The sequence below is a fragment of the Hypomesus transpacificus genome, unplaced genomic scaffold (assembly GCF_021917145.1).
Source record: "Hypomesus transpacificus isolate Combined female unplaced genomic scaffold, fHypTra1 scaffold_152, whole genome shotgun sequence".
NCBI lineage: Eukaryota > Metazoa > Chordata > Actinopteri > Osmeriformes > Osmeridae > Hypomesus > Hypomesus transpacificus.
In genome coordinates, this window is record NW_025813719.1 from 497198 (window position 1) to 512194 (window position 14997).

General features: G+C 45.3%; 2 non-coding genes across 2 annotated transcripts; both read left to right on the forward strand.

The window, feature by feature from the left end:
* Positions 1 to 1476: 1476 nt before the first annotated feature.
* trnap-ugg lies at positions 1477 to 1548 on the forward strand. Its single transcript has one exon. It is a non-coding gene; the product is annotated as a tRNA-Pro (tRNA).
* Positions 1549 to 6515: 4967 nt separating this feature from the next.
* On the forward strand, positions 6516 to 6587 carry trnap-ugg. The gene has a single exon. It is a non-coding gene; the product is annotated as a tRNA-Pro (tRNA).
* Positions 6588 to 14997: the final 8410 nt, after the last annotated feature.

Below are 14997 nucleotides of genomic sequence, written 5' to 3' on the forward strand. Positions count from 1 at the left end.
AAACAAATCAGTCAACCAAAACACTGACAGAAACATGGCTCGTGGTATGATTTACGCTTTTCAGTGCGGAGTTCCTGATTAACCATGTTTTGTGAAAATAAATTGATGAACCAAAACAGCCACCAAACTGTGGCTCGGTGGTCTAGGGGTATCATTCTCGCTATGGGTGAGAGAGGTCCCGGGTTCAAATCCCGGACGAGCCCTTTAGAGTACGTTGACAAAGGAAGGTACCTGGTGAAGAGGGTTCCTGTTTAAATCCAAGATCAGTCATTGACCCAACGTGGTTTCGGGTGATTTACTGGGAGAGTTGATCTTTTTGTCTAAGCATGTTATGTGAAAACAAATCAGTCAACCAAAACACTGACAGAAACGTGGCTCGTGGTATGATTCACGCTTAGGGTGCGGAGCTTCTGTCTAACCATGTTTTGTGAAAACAAATTGATCAAGCAAAACAGCCACCAAAATGTGGCTCGTTGGTCTAGGGGTATCATTCTCGCTATGGGTGAGAGAGGTCCTGGGTTCAAATCCCGAACGAGCCCTTTAGAGTACGTGGACAAAGGAAGGTACTTGGTGACGAGGGTTCCTGTTTAAATCCATGATCAGTCCTTTACCCTACGTGGTTTGGGGTGATTTACCGGGAGAGTTGCTCTTTTCCTCTAAGCATGTTATGTGAAAACAAATCAGTCAACCAAAACACTGACAGAAACGTGGCTCGTGGTATGATTCACGCTTTTCAGTGCGGAGTTCCTGATTAACCATGTTTTGTGAAAATAAATTGATGAACCAAAACAGCCACCAAAATGTGGCTCGTTGGTCTCGGGGTATGATTCTCGCTTTGGGTGCGAGAGGGCCCGGGTTCAAATCCTGGACAAGCCCTTTAGAGTACGTTGACAAAGGAAGGTACCTGGTGAAGAGGGTTCCTGTTTAAATCCAAGATCAGTCATTTACCCAACGTGGTTTGGGGTGATTTACTGGGAGAGTTGCTCTTTTTGTCTAAGCATGTTATGTGAAAACAAATCAGTGAACCAAAACACTGACAGAAACGTGGCTCGTGGTATGATTCACGCTTCGGGTGCGGAGCTTCTGTCTAACCATGTTTTGTGAAAACAAATTGATGAACCAAAACTGCAACCAAATAGTGGCTCGTTGGTCTAGGGGTATGATTCTCGCTATGGGTGAGAGAGGTCCCGGGTTCAAATCCCGGACGAGCCCTTTAGAGTACGTTGACAAAGGAAGGTACCTGGTGAAGAGGGTTCCTGTTTAAATCCAAGATCAGTCATTTACCCAACGTGGTTTGGGGTGATTTACTGGGAGAGTTGCTCTTTTTGTCTAAGCATGTTATGTGAAAACAAATCAGTGAACCAAAACACTGACAGAAACGTGGCTCGTGGTATGATTCACGCTTAGGGTGCGGAGCTTCTGTCTAACCATGTTTTGTGAAAACAAATTGATGAACCAAAACTGCAACCAAATCGTGGCTCGTTGGTCTAGCAGTATGATTTTCGCTTTGGGTGTGAGAGGTCCCGGGTTCAAATCCCGGACGAGCCCTTTAGAGTACGTTGACAAAGAAAGGTATCTGGTGAAGAGGGTTCCTGATCAAATACTTGATCAGTCCTTTACCCAACGTGGTTTGGGGTGATTTACTGGGGAAGTTGCTCTTTTCGTCTAAACATGTTATGTGAAAACAAATCAGTCAACCAAAACACTGACAGAAACGTGGCTCGTGGTATGATTCAATCTTAGGGTGCGGAGCTTCTGTCTAACCATGTTTTGTGAAAACAAATTGATCAAGCAAAACAGTCACCAAAATGTGGCTCGTTGGTCTAGGGTTATCATTCTCGCTATGGGTGAGAGAGGTCCTGGGTTCAAATCCCGGACGAGCCCTTTAGAGTACGTGGACAAAGGAAGGTACTTGGTGACGAGGGTTCCTGTTTAAATCCATGATCAGTCCTTTACCCTACGTGGTTTGGGGTGATTTACCGGGAGAGTTGCTCTTTTCGTCTAAGCATGTTATGTGAAAACAAATCAGTCAACCAAAACACTGACAGAAACGTGGCTCGTGGTATGATTTACGCTTTTCAGTGCGGAGTTCCTGATTAACCATGTTTTGTGAAAATAAATTGATGAACCAAAACAGCCACCAAAATGTGGCTCGGTGGTCTAGGGGTATCATTCTCGCTATGGGTGAGAGAGGTCCCGGGTTCAAATCCCGGATGAGCCCTTTAGAGTACGTTGACAAAGGAAGGTACCTGGTGAAGAGGGTTCCTGTTTAAATCCAAGATCAGTCATTTACCCACCGTGGTTTGGGGTGATTTACTGGGAGAGTTGCTCTTTTTGTCTAAGCATGTTATGTGAAAACAAATCAGTGAACCAAAACACTGACAGAAACGTGGCTCGTGGTATGATTCACGCTTAGGGTGCGGAGCTTCTGTCTAACCATGTTTTGTGAAAACAAATTGATGAACCAAATTGCAACCAAATAGTGGCTTGTTGGTCTAGGGGTATCATTCTCGCTATTGGTGAGAGAGGTCCCGGGTTCAAATCCCGGACAAGCCCTTTAGAGCACGTGGACAAAGGAAGGTACCTGGTGACGAGGGTTCCTGTTTAAATCCAAGATCAGTCCTTTACCCAACATGGTTTGGGGTGATTTACTGGGAGAGTTGATCTTTTTGTCTAAGCATGTTATGTGAAAACAAATCAGTCAACCAAAACACTGACAGAAACGTGGCTCGTGGTATGATTTACGCTTTTCAGTGCGGAGTTCCTGATTAACCATGTTTTGTGAAAATAAATTGATGAACCAAAACAGCCACCAAAATGTGGCTCGGTGGTCTAGGGGTATCATTCTCGCTATGGGTGAGAGAGGTCCCGGGTTCAAATCCCGGATGAGCCCTTTAGAGTACGTTGACAAAGGAAGGTACCTGGTGAAGAGGGTTCCTGTTTAAATCCAAGATCAGTCATTTACCCACCGTGGTTTGGGGTGATTTACTGGGAGAGTTGCTCTTTTTGTCTAAGCATGTTATGTGAAAACAAATCAGTGAACCAAAACACTGACAGAAACGTGGCTCGTGGTATGATTCACGCTTAGGGTGCGGAGCTTCTGTCTAACCATGTTTTGTGAAAACAAATTGATGAACCAAATTGCAACCAAATAGTGGCTTGTTGGTCTAGGGGTATCATTCTCGCTATTGGTGAGAGAGGTCCCGGGTTCAAATCCCGGACAAGCCCTTTAGAGCACGTGGACAAAGGAAGGTACCTGGTGACGAGGGTTCCTGTTTAAATCCAAGATCAGTCCTTTACCCAACATGGTTTGGGGTGATTTACTGGGAGAGTTGATCTTTTTGTCTAAGCATGTTATGTGAAAACAAATCAGTCAACCAAAACACTGACAGAAACGTGGCTCGTGGTATGATTCACGCTTAGGGTGCAGAGCTTCCGTCTAACCATGTTTGTGAAAACAAATTGATCAAGCAAAACAGCCACCAAAATGTGGCTCGTTGGTCTAGGGGTATGATTCTCGCTATGGGTAAGAGAGGTCCCGGGTTCAAATCCCGGACAAGCCCTTTAGAGTACGTTGACAAAGGAAGGTACCTGGTGACGAGAGATCCTGTTTCAATCCAACATCAGTCATTTACCCACCGTGGTTTGGGGTGATTTACTGGGAGAGTTGCTCTTTTTGTCTAAGCATGTTATGTGAAAACAAATCAGTGAACCAAAACACTGACAGAAACGTGGCTCGTGGTATGATTCACGCTTAGGGTGCGGAGCTTCTGTCTAACCATGTTTTGTGAAAACAAATTGATGAACCAAATTGCAACCAAATAGTGGCTTGTTGGTCTAGGGGTATCATTCTCGCTATTGGTGAGAGAGGTCCCGGGTTCAAATCCCGGACAAGCCCTTTAGAGCACGTGGACAAAGGAAGGTACCTGGTGACGAGGGTTCCTGTTTAAATCCAAGATCAGTCCTTTACCCAACATGGTTTGGGGTGATTTACTGGGAGAGTTGATCTTTTTGTCTAAGCATGTTATGTGAAAACAAATCAGTCAACCAAAACACTGACAGAAACGTGGCTCGTGGTATGATTCACGCTTAGGGTGCAGAGCTTCCGTCTAACCATGTTTGTGAAAACAAATTGATCAAGCAAAACAGCCACCAAAATGTGGCTCGTTGGTCTAGGGGTATGATTCTCGCTATGGGTAAGAGAGGTCCCGGGTTCAAATCCCGGACAAGCCCTTTAGAGTACGTTGACAAAGGAAGGTACCTGGTGACGAGAGATCCTGTTTCAATCCAACATCAGTCCTTTACCCAAGGTGGTTTGGGGTGATTTACTGGGGAAGTTGCTCTTTTCGTCTAAACATGTTATTTGAAAACAAATCAGTCAACCAAAACACTGACAGAAACGTGGCTCGTGGTATGATTCACGCTTAGGGTGCGGAGTTTCTGTCTAACCATGTTTTGTGAAAACAAATTGATCAAGCAAAACAGCCACCAAAATGTGGCTCGTTGGTCTAGGGGTATCATTCTCGTTATGGGTGAGAGAGGTCCCGGGTTCAAATCCCGGACAAGCCCTTTAGAGTACGTTGACAAAGGAAGGTACCTAGTGATGAGGGTTCCTGATCAAATACTTGATCAGTCCTTTACCCAACGTGGTTTGGGGTGATTTACTGGGGAAGTTGCTCTTTTCGTCTAAACATGTTATTTGAAAACAAATCAGTCAACCAAAACACTTACAGAAACGTGGCTCGTGGTATGATTCACGCTTAGGGTGCGGAGCTTCTGTCAAACCATGTTTTGTGAAAACAAATTGATCAAGCAAAATAGCCACCAAAATGTGGCTCGTTGGTCTAGGGGTATGATTCTCGCTTTGGGTGCGAGAGGTCCCGGTTTCAAATCCCGGACAAGCCCTTTAGAGTACGTGGACAAAGGAAGGTACCTGGTGACGAGAGATCCTGTTTAAATCCAAGATCAGTCCTTTACCCAACGTGGTTTGGGGTGATTTACTGGGGAAGTTGCTCTTTTCGTCTAAACATGTTATGTGAAAACAAATCAGTCAACCAAAACACTGACAGAAACGTGGCTCGTGGTATGATTCACGCTTAGGGTGCGGAGCTTCTGTCTAACCATGTTTTGTGAAAACAAATTGCTGAACCAAAATTGCAACCAAATAGTGGCTCGTTGGTCTAGGGCTATGATTCTCGCTTCGGGTGCGAGAGGTCCCGGGTTCAAATCCTGGACAAGCCCTTTAGAGCACGTGGACAAAGGAAGGTACCTGGTGACGAGGGTTCCTGTTTAAATCCAAGATCAGTCCTTTACCCAACGTGGTTTGGGGTGATTTACTGGGAGAGTTGATCTTTTTGTCTAAGCATGTTATGTGAAAACAAATCAGTCAACCAAAACACTGACAGAAACGTGGCTCGTGGTATGATTCACGCTTAGGGTGCGGAGCTTCTGTCTAACCATGTTTTGTGAAAACAAATTGATCAAGCAAAACAGCCACCAAAATGTGCCTCGTTGGTCTAGGGGTATCATTCTCGCTATGGGTGAGAGAGGTCCTGGGTTCAAATCCCGGACGAGCCCTTTAGAGTACGTTGACAAAGGAAGGTACTTGGTGACGAGGGTTCCTGTTTAAATCCATGATCAGTCCTTTACCCTACGTGGTTTGGGGTGATTTACCGGGAGAGTTGCTCTTTTCCTCTAAGCATGTTATGTGAAAACAAATCAGTCAACCAAAACACTGACAGAAACGTGGCTCGTGGTATGATTCACGCTTTTCAGTGCGGAGTTCCTGATTAACCATGTTTTGTGAAAATAAATTGATGAACCAAAACAGCCACCAAAATGTGGCTCGTTGGTCTCGGGGTATGATTCTCGCTTTGGGTGCGAGAGGGCCCGGGTTCAAATCCCGGACAAGCCCTTTAGAGTACGTTGACAAAGGAAGGTACCTGGTGACGAGAGATCCTGTTTCAATCCAAGATCAGTCCTTTACCCAACGTGGTTTGGGGTGATTTACTGGGGAAGTTGCTCTTTTCGTCTAAACATGTCATTTGAAAATAAATCAGTCAACCAAAACACTGACAGAAACGTGGCTCGTGGTATGATTCCATCTTAGGGTGCGGAGCTTCTGTCTAACCATGTTTTGTGAAAACAAATTGATGAACCAAAACTGCAACCAAATAGTGGCTCGTTGGTCTAGGGGTATCATTCTCGCTATGGGTGAGAGAGGTCCCGGGTTCAAATCCCGGACGAGCCCTTTAGAGTACGCTGACAAAGGAAGGTACCTGGTGACGAGGGTTCCTGTTCAAATACAAGATCAGTCCTTTACCCAATGTGGTTTGGGGTGATTTACTGGGGAAGTTGCGCTTTTTGTCTAAGCATGTTATTTGAAAACAAATCAGTGAACCAAAACACTGACAGAAACGTGGCTCGTGGTATGATTCACGCTATTCAGTGCGGAGCTTCTGATTAACCATGTTTTTTGAAAATAAATTGATGAACCAAAACATCCAACAAAATATGGCTCGTTGGTCTAGGGGTATGATTCTCGCTTTGGGTGCGAGAGATCCCGGGTTCGAATCCCGGACGAGCCCTTCAGAGTACATTGACAAAGGAAGGTACCTGGTGTAAATCCAAGATCAGTCCTTTACCCGACGTGGTTTGGGGTGATTTACTGGGAGAGTTGCTCTTTTTGTCCAAACATGTTATGTGAAAACAAATCAGTAAACCAAAACACTGACAAAAACGTGGCTCGTGGTATGATTCACGCTTAGGGTGCGAGAGGTCCCGGGTTGAAATCCCGGCCGAGCCCTTTAGAGTACGTTGACAAAGGAAGGTACCTGGTGACGAGAGATCCTGTTTAAATCCAAGATCAGTCCTTTACCCGACGTGGTTTGGGGTGATTTACTGGGAGAGTTGCTCTTTTTGTCTAAGCATGTTATGTGAAAACAAATCAGTCAACCAAAACACTGACAGAAACGTGGCTCGTGGTATGATTCACGCTTTTCAGTGCGGAGCTTCTGATTAACCAGGTTTTGTGAAAACAAATTGGTCAAGCAAAACAGCCACCAAAATGTGCTTCGTTGGTCAAGGAGTATGATTCTCGCTTTGGGTGCAAGAGGTCCCGGGTTCAAATCCCGGACGAACCCTTTAGGGTACGTTGACAAAGGAAGGTACCTGGTGACGAGGGTTCCTGTTTAAATCCAAGATCAGTCCTTTACCAAACGTGGTTTGGGGTGATTTACTGGGAGAGTTGCTCTTTTTGTCTAAGCATGTTATGTGAAAACAAATCAGTGAACCAAAACACTGACAGAAACGTGGCTCGTGGTATGATTCACGCTTAGGGTGCGGAGCTTCTGTCTAACCATGTTTTGTGAAAACAAATTGATGAACCAAATTGCAACCAAATAGTGGCTTGTTGGTCTAGGGGTATCATTCTCGCTATTGGTGAGAGAGGTCCCGGGTTCAAATCCCGGACAAGCCCTTTAGAGCACGTGGACAAAGGAAGGTACCTGGTGACGAGGGTTCCTGTTTAAATCCAAGATCAGTCCTTTACCCAACATGGTTTGGGGTGATTTACTGGGAGAGTTGATCTTTTTGTCTAAGCATGTTATGTGAAAACAAATCAGTCAACCAAAACACTGACAGAAACGTGGCTCGTGGTATGATTCACGCTTAGGGTGCAGAGCTTCCGTCTAACCATGTTTGTGAAAACAAATTGATCAAGCAAAACAGCCACCAAAATGTGGCTCGTTGGTCTAGGGGTATGATTCTCGCTATGGGTAAGAGAGGTCCCGGGTTCAAATCCCGGACAAGCCCTTTAGAGTACGTTGACAAAGGAAGGTACCTGGTGACGAGAGATCCTGTTTCAATCCAACATCAGTCCTTTACCCAAGGTGGTTTGGGGTGATTTACTGGGGAAGTTGCTCTTTTCGTCTAAACATGTTATTTGAAAACAAATCAGTCAACCAAAACACTGACAGAAACGTGGCTCGTGGTATGATTCACGCTTAGGGTGCGGAGTTTCTGTCTAACCATGTTTTGTGAAAACAAATTGATCAAGCAAAACAGCCACCAAAATGTGGCTCGTTGGTCTAGGGGTATCATTCTCGTTATGGGTGAGAGAGGTCCCGGGTTCAAATCCCGGACAAGCCCTTTAGAGTACGTTGACAAAGGAAGGTACCTAGTGATGAGGGTTCCTGATCAAATACTTGATCAGTCCTTTACCCAACGTGGTTTGGGGTGATTTACTGGGGAAGTTGCTCTTTTCGTCTAAACATGTTATTTGAAAACAAATCAGTCAACCAAAACACTTACAGAAACGTGGCTCGTGGTATGATTCACGCTTAGGGTGCGGAGCTTCTGTCTAACCATGTTTTGTGAAAACAAATTGCTGAACCAAAATTGCAACCAAATAGTGGCTCGTTGGTCTAGGGCTATGATTCTCGCTTCGGGTGCGAGAGGTCCCGGGTTCAAATCCTGGACAAGCCCTTTAGAGCACGTGGACAAAGGAAGGTACCTGGTGACGAGGGTTCCTGTTTAAATCCAAGATCAGTCCTTTACCCAACGTGGTTTGGGGTGATTTACTGGGAGAGTTGATCTTTTTGTCTAAGCATGTTATGTGAAAACAAATCAGTCAACCAAAACACTGACAGAAACGTGGCTCGTGGTATGATTCACGCTTAGGGTGCGGAGCTTCTGTCTAACCATGTTTTGTGAAAACAAATTGATCAAGCAAAACAGCCACCAAAATGTGCCTCGTTGGTCTAGGGGTATCATTCTCGCTATGGGTGAGAGAGGTCCTGGGTTCAAATCCCGGACGAGCCCTTTAGAGTACGTTGACAAAGGAAGGTACTTGGTGACGAGGGTTCCTGTTTAAATCCATGATCAGTCCTTTACCCTACGTGGTTTGGGGTGATTTACCGGGAGAGTTGCTCTTTTCCTCTAAGCATGTTATGTGAAAACAAATCAGTCAACCAAAACACTGACAGAAACGTGGCTCGTGGTATGATTCACGCTTTTCAGTGCGGAGTTCCTGATTAACCATGTTTTGTGAAAATAAATTGATGAACCAAAACAGCCACCAAAATGTGGCTCGTTGGTCTCGGGGTATGATTCTCGCTTTGGGTGCGAGAGGGCCCGGGTTCAAATCCCGGACAAGCCCTTTAGAGTACGTTGACAAAGGAAGGTACCTGGTGACGAGAGATCCTGTTTCAATCCAAGATCAGTCCTTTACCCAACGTGGTTTGGGGTGATTTACTGGGGAAGTTGCTCTTTTCGTCTAAACATGTCATTTGAAAATAAATCAGTCAACCAAAACACTGACAGAAACGTGGCTCGTGGTATGATTCCATCTTAGGGTGCGGAGCTTCTGTCTAACCATGTTTTGTGAAAACAAATTGATGAACCAAAACTGCAACCAAATAGTGGCTCGTTGGTCTAGGGGTATCATTCTCGCTATGGGTGAGAGAGGTCCCGGGTTCAAATCCCGGACGAGCCCTTTAGAGTACGCTGACAAAGGAAGGTACCTGGTGACGAGGGTTCCTGTTCAAATACAAGATCAGTCCTTTACCCAATGTGGTTTGGGGTGATTTACTGGGGAAGTTGCGCTTTTTGTCTAAGCATGTTATTTGAAAACAAATCAGTGAACCAAAACACTGACAGAAACGTGGCTCGTGGTATGATTCACGCTTAGGGTGCGGAGCTTCTGTCTAACCATGTTTTGTGAAAACAAATTGATGAACCAAATTGCAACCAAATAGTGGCTCGTTGGTCTAGGGGTATCATTCTCGCTATTGGTGAGAGAGGTCCCGGGTTCAAATCCCGGACAAGCCCTTTAGAGCACGTGGACAAAGGAAGGTACCTGGTGACGAGGGTTCCTGTTTAAATCCAAGATCAGTCCTTTACCCAACGTGGTTTGGGGTGATTTACTGGGAGAGTTGATCTTTTTGTCTAAGCATGTTATGTGAAAACAAATCAGTCAACCAAAACACTGACAGAAACGTGGCTCGTGGTATGATTCACGCTTAGGGTGCAGAGCTTCCGTCTAACCATGTTTGTGAAAACAAATTGATCAAGCAAAACAGCCACCAAAATGTGGCTCGTTGGTCTAGGGGTATGATTCTCGCTATGGGTAAGAGAGGTCCCGGGTTCAAATCCCGGACAAGCCCTTTAGAGTACGTTGACAAAGGAAGGTACCTGGTGACGAGAGATCCTGTTTCAATCCAACATCAGTCCTTTACCCAACGTGGTTTGGGGTGATTTACTGGGGAAGTTGCTCTTTTCGTCTAAACATGTTATTTGAAAACAAATCAGTCAACCAAAACACTGACAGAAACGTGGCTCGTGGTATGATTCACGCTTAGGGTGCGGAGTTTCTGTCTAACCATGTTTTGTGAAAACAAATTGATCAAGCAAAACAGCCACCAAAATGTGGCTCGTTGGTCTAGGGGTATCATTCTCGTTATGGGTGAGAGAGGTCCCGGGTTCAAATCCCGGACAAGCCCTTTAGAGTACGTTGACAAAGGAAGGTACCTAGTGATGAGGGTTCCTGATCAAATACTTGATCAGTCCTTTACCCAACGTGGTTTGGGGTGATTTACTGGGGAAGTTGCTCTTTTCGTCTAAACATGTTATTTGAAAACAAATCAGTCAACCAAAACACTTACAGAAACGTGGCTCGTGGTATGATTCACGCTTAGGGTGCGGAGCTTCTGTCTAACCATGTTTTGTGAAAACAAATTGATCAAGCAAAATAGCCACCAAAATGTGGCTCGTTGGTCTAGGGGTATCATTCTCGCTATGGGTGAGAGAGGTCCTGGGTTCAAATCCCGGACGAGCCCTTTAGAGTACGTTGACAAAGGAAGGTACTTGGTGACGAGGGTTCCTGTTTAAATCCATGATCAGTCCTTTACCCTACGTGGTTTGGGGTGATTTACCGGGAGAGTTGCTCTTTTCGTCTAAGCATGTTATGTGAAAACAAATCAGTCAACCAAAACACTGACAGAAACGTGGCTCGTGGTATGATTCACGCTTTTCAGTGCGGAGTTCCTGATTAACCATGTTTTGTGAAAATAAATTGATGAACCAAAACAGCCACCAAAATGTGGCTCGTTGGTCTCGGGGTATGATTCTCGCTTTGGGTGCGAGAGGTCCCGGTTTCAAATCCCGGACAAGCCCTTTAGAGTACGTGGACAAAGGAAGGTACCTGGTGACGAGAGATCCTGTTTAAATCCAAGATCAGTCCTTTACCCAACGTGGTTTGGGGTGATTTACTGGGGAAGTTGCTCTTTTCGTCTAAACATGTTATGTGAAAACAAATCAGTCAACCAAAACACTGACAGAAACGTGGCTCGTGGTATGATTCACGCTTAGGGTGCGGAGCTTCTGTCTAACCATGTTTTGTGAAAACAAATTGCTGAACCAAAATTGCAACCAAATAGTGGCTCGTTGGTCTAGGGCTATGATTCTCGCTTCGGGTGCGAGAGGTCCCGGGTTTAAATCCTGGACAAGCCCTTTAGAGCACGTGGACAAAGGAAGGTACCTGGTGACGAGGGTTCCTGTTTAAATCCAAGATCAGTCCTTTACCCAACGTGGTTTGGGGTGATTTACTGGGAGAGTTGATCTTTTTGTCTAAGCATGTTATGTGAAAACAAATCAGTCAACCAAAACACTGACAGAAACGTGGCTCGTGGTATGATTCACGCTTAGGGTGCGGAGCTTCTGTCTAACCATGTTTTGTGAAAACAAATTGATCAAGCAAAACAGCCACCAAAATGTGGCTCGTTGGTCTAGGGGTATCATTCTCGCTATGGGTGAGAGAGGTCCTGGGTTCAAATCCCGGACGAGCCCTTTAGAGTACGTTGACAAAGGAAGGTACTTGTTGACGAGGGTTCCTGTTTAAATCCATGATCAGTCCTTTACCCTACGTGGTTTGGGGTGATTTACCGGGAGAGTTGCTCTTTTCCTCTAAGCATGTTATGTGAAAACAAATCAGTCAACCAAAACACTGACAGAAACGTGGCTCGTGGTATGATTCACGCTTAGGGTGCGGAGCTTCTGTCAAACCATGTTTTGTGAAAACAAATTGATCAAGCAAAATAGCCACCAAAATGTGGCTCGTTGGTCTAGGGGTATGATTCTCGCTTTGGGTGCGAGAGGTCCCGGTTTCAAATCCCGGACAAGCCCTTTAGAGTACGTGGACAAAGGAAGGTACCTGGTGACGAGAGATCCTGTTTAAATCCAAGATCAGTCCTTTACCCAACGTGGTTTGGGGTGATTTACTGGGGAAGTTGCTCTTTTCGTCTAAACATGTTATGTGAAAACAAATCAGTCAACCAAAACACTGACAGAAACGTGGCTCGTGGTATGATTCACGCTTAGGGTGCGGAGCTTCTGTCTAACCATGTTTTGTGAAAACAAATTGCTGAACCAAAATTGCAACCAAATAGTGGCTCGTTGGTCTAGGGCTATGATTCTCGCTTCGGGTGCGAGAGGTCCCGGGTTCAAATCCTGGACAAGCCCTTTAGAGCACGTGGACAAAGGAAGGTACCTGGTGACGAGGGTTCCTGTTTAAATCCAAGATCAGTCCTTTACCCAACGTGGTTTGGGGTGATTTACTGGGAGAGTTGATCTTTTTGTCTAAGCATGTTATGTGAAAACAAATCAGTCAACCAAAACACTGACAGAAACGTGGCTCGTGGTATGATTCACGCTTAGGGTGCGGAGCTTCTGTCTAACCATGTTTTGTGAAAACAAATTGATCAAGCAAAACAGCCACCAAAATGTGCCTCGTTGGTCTAGGGGTATCATTCTCGCTATGGGTGAGAGAGGTCCTGGGTTCAAATCCCGGACGAGCCTTTTAGAGTACGTTGACAATGGAAGGTACTTGGTGACGAGGGTTCCTGTTTAAATCCATGATCAGTCCTTGACCCTACGTGGTTTGGGGTGATTTACCGGGAGAGTTGCTCTTTTCCTCTAAGCATGTTATGTGAAAACAAATCAGTCAACCAAAACACTGACAGAAACGTGGCTCGTGGTATGATTCACGCTTTTCAGTGCGGAGTTCCTGATTAACCATGTTTTGTGAAAATAAATTGATGAACCAAAACAGCCACCAAAATGTGGCTCGTTGGTCTCGGGGTATGATTCTCGCTTTGGGTGCGAGAGGGCCCGGGTTCAAATCCCGGACAAGCCCTTTAGAGTACGTTGACAAAGGAAGGTACCTGGTGACGAGAGATCCTGTTTCAATCCCAGATCAGTCCTTTACCCAACGTGGTTTGGGGTGATTTACTGGGGAAGTTGCTCTTTTCGTCTAAACATGTCATTTGAAAATAAATCAGTCAACCAAAACACTGACAGAAACGTGGCTCGTGGTATGATTCCATCTTAGGGTGCGGAGCTTCTGTCTAACCATGTTTTGTGAAAACAAATTGATGAACCAAAACTGCAACCAAATAGTGGCTCGTTGGTCTAGGGGTATCATTCTCGCTATGGGTGAGAGAGGTCCCGGGTTCAAATCCCGGACGAGCCCTTTAGAGTACGCTGACAAAGGAAGGTACCTGGTGACGAGGGTTCCTGTTCAAATACAAGATCAGTCCTTTACCCAATGTGGTTTGGGGTGATTTACTGGGGAAGTTGCGCTTTTTGTCTAAGCATGTTATTTGAAAACAAATCAGTGAACCAAAACACTGACAGAAACGTGGCTCGTGGTATGATTCACGCTTAGGGTGCGGAGCTTCTGTCTAACCATGTTTTGTGAAAACAAATTGATGAACCAAATTGCAACCAAATAGTGGCTCGTTGGTCTAGGGGTATCATTCTCGCTATTGGTGAGAGAGGTCCCGGGTTCAAATCCCGGACAAGCCCTTTAGAGCACGTGGACAAAGGAAGGTACCTGGTGACGAGGGTTCCTGTTTAAATCCAAGATCAGTCCTTTACCCAACGTGGTTTGGGGTGATTTACTGGGAGAGTTGATCTTTTTGTCTAAGCATGTTATGTGAAAACAAATCAGTCAACCAAAACACTGACAGAAACGTGGCTCGTGGTATGATTCACGCTTAGGGTGCAGAGCTTCCGTCTAACCATGTTTGTGAAAACAAATTGATCAAGCAAAACAGCCACCAAAATGTGGCTCGTTGGTCTAGGGGTATGATTCTCGCTATGGGTAAGAGAGGTCCCGGGTTCAAATCCCGGACAAGCCCTTTAGAGTACGTTGACAAAGGAAGGTACCTGGTGACGAGAGATCCTGTTTCAATCCAACATCAGTCCTTTACCCAACGTGGTTTGGGGTGATTTACTGGGGAAGTTGCTCTTTTCGTCTAAACATGTTATTTGAAAACAAATCAGTCAACCAAAACACTGACAGAAACGTGGCTCGTGGTATGATTCACGCTTAGGGTGCGGAGTTTCTGTCTAACCATGTTTTGTGAAAACAAATTGATCAAGCAAAACAGCCACCAAAATGTGGCTCGTTGGTCTAGGGGTATCATTCTCGTTATGGGTGAGAGAGGTCCCGGGTTCAAATCCCGGACAAGCCCTTTAGAGTACGTTGACAAAGGAAGGTACCTAGTGATGAGGGTTCCTGATCAAATACTTGATCAGTCCTTTACCCAACGTGGTTTGGGGTGATTTACTGGGGAAGTTGCTCTTTTCGTCTAAACATGTTATTTGAAAACAAATCAGTCAACCAAAACACTTACAGAAACGTGGCTCGTGGTATGATTCACGCTTAGGGTGCGGAGCTTCTGTCTAACCATGTTTTGTGAAAACAAATTGATCAAGCAAAATAGCCACCAAAATGTGGCTCGTTGGTCTAGGGGTATCATTCTCGCTATGGGTGAGAGAGGTCCTGGGTTCAAATCCCGGACGAGCCCTTTAGAGTACGTTGACAAAGGAAGGTACTTGGTGACGAGGGTTCCTGTTTAAATCCATGATCAGTCCTTTACCCAATGTGGTTTGGGGTGATTTACCGGGAGAGTTGCTCTTTTCGTCTAAGCATGTTAT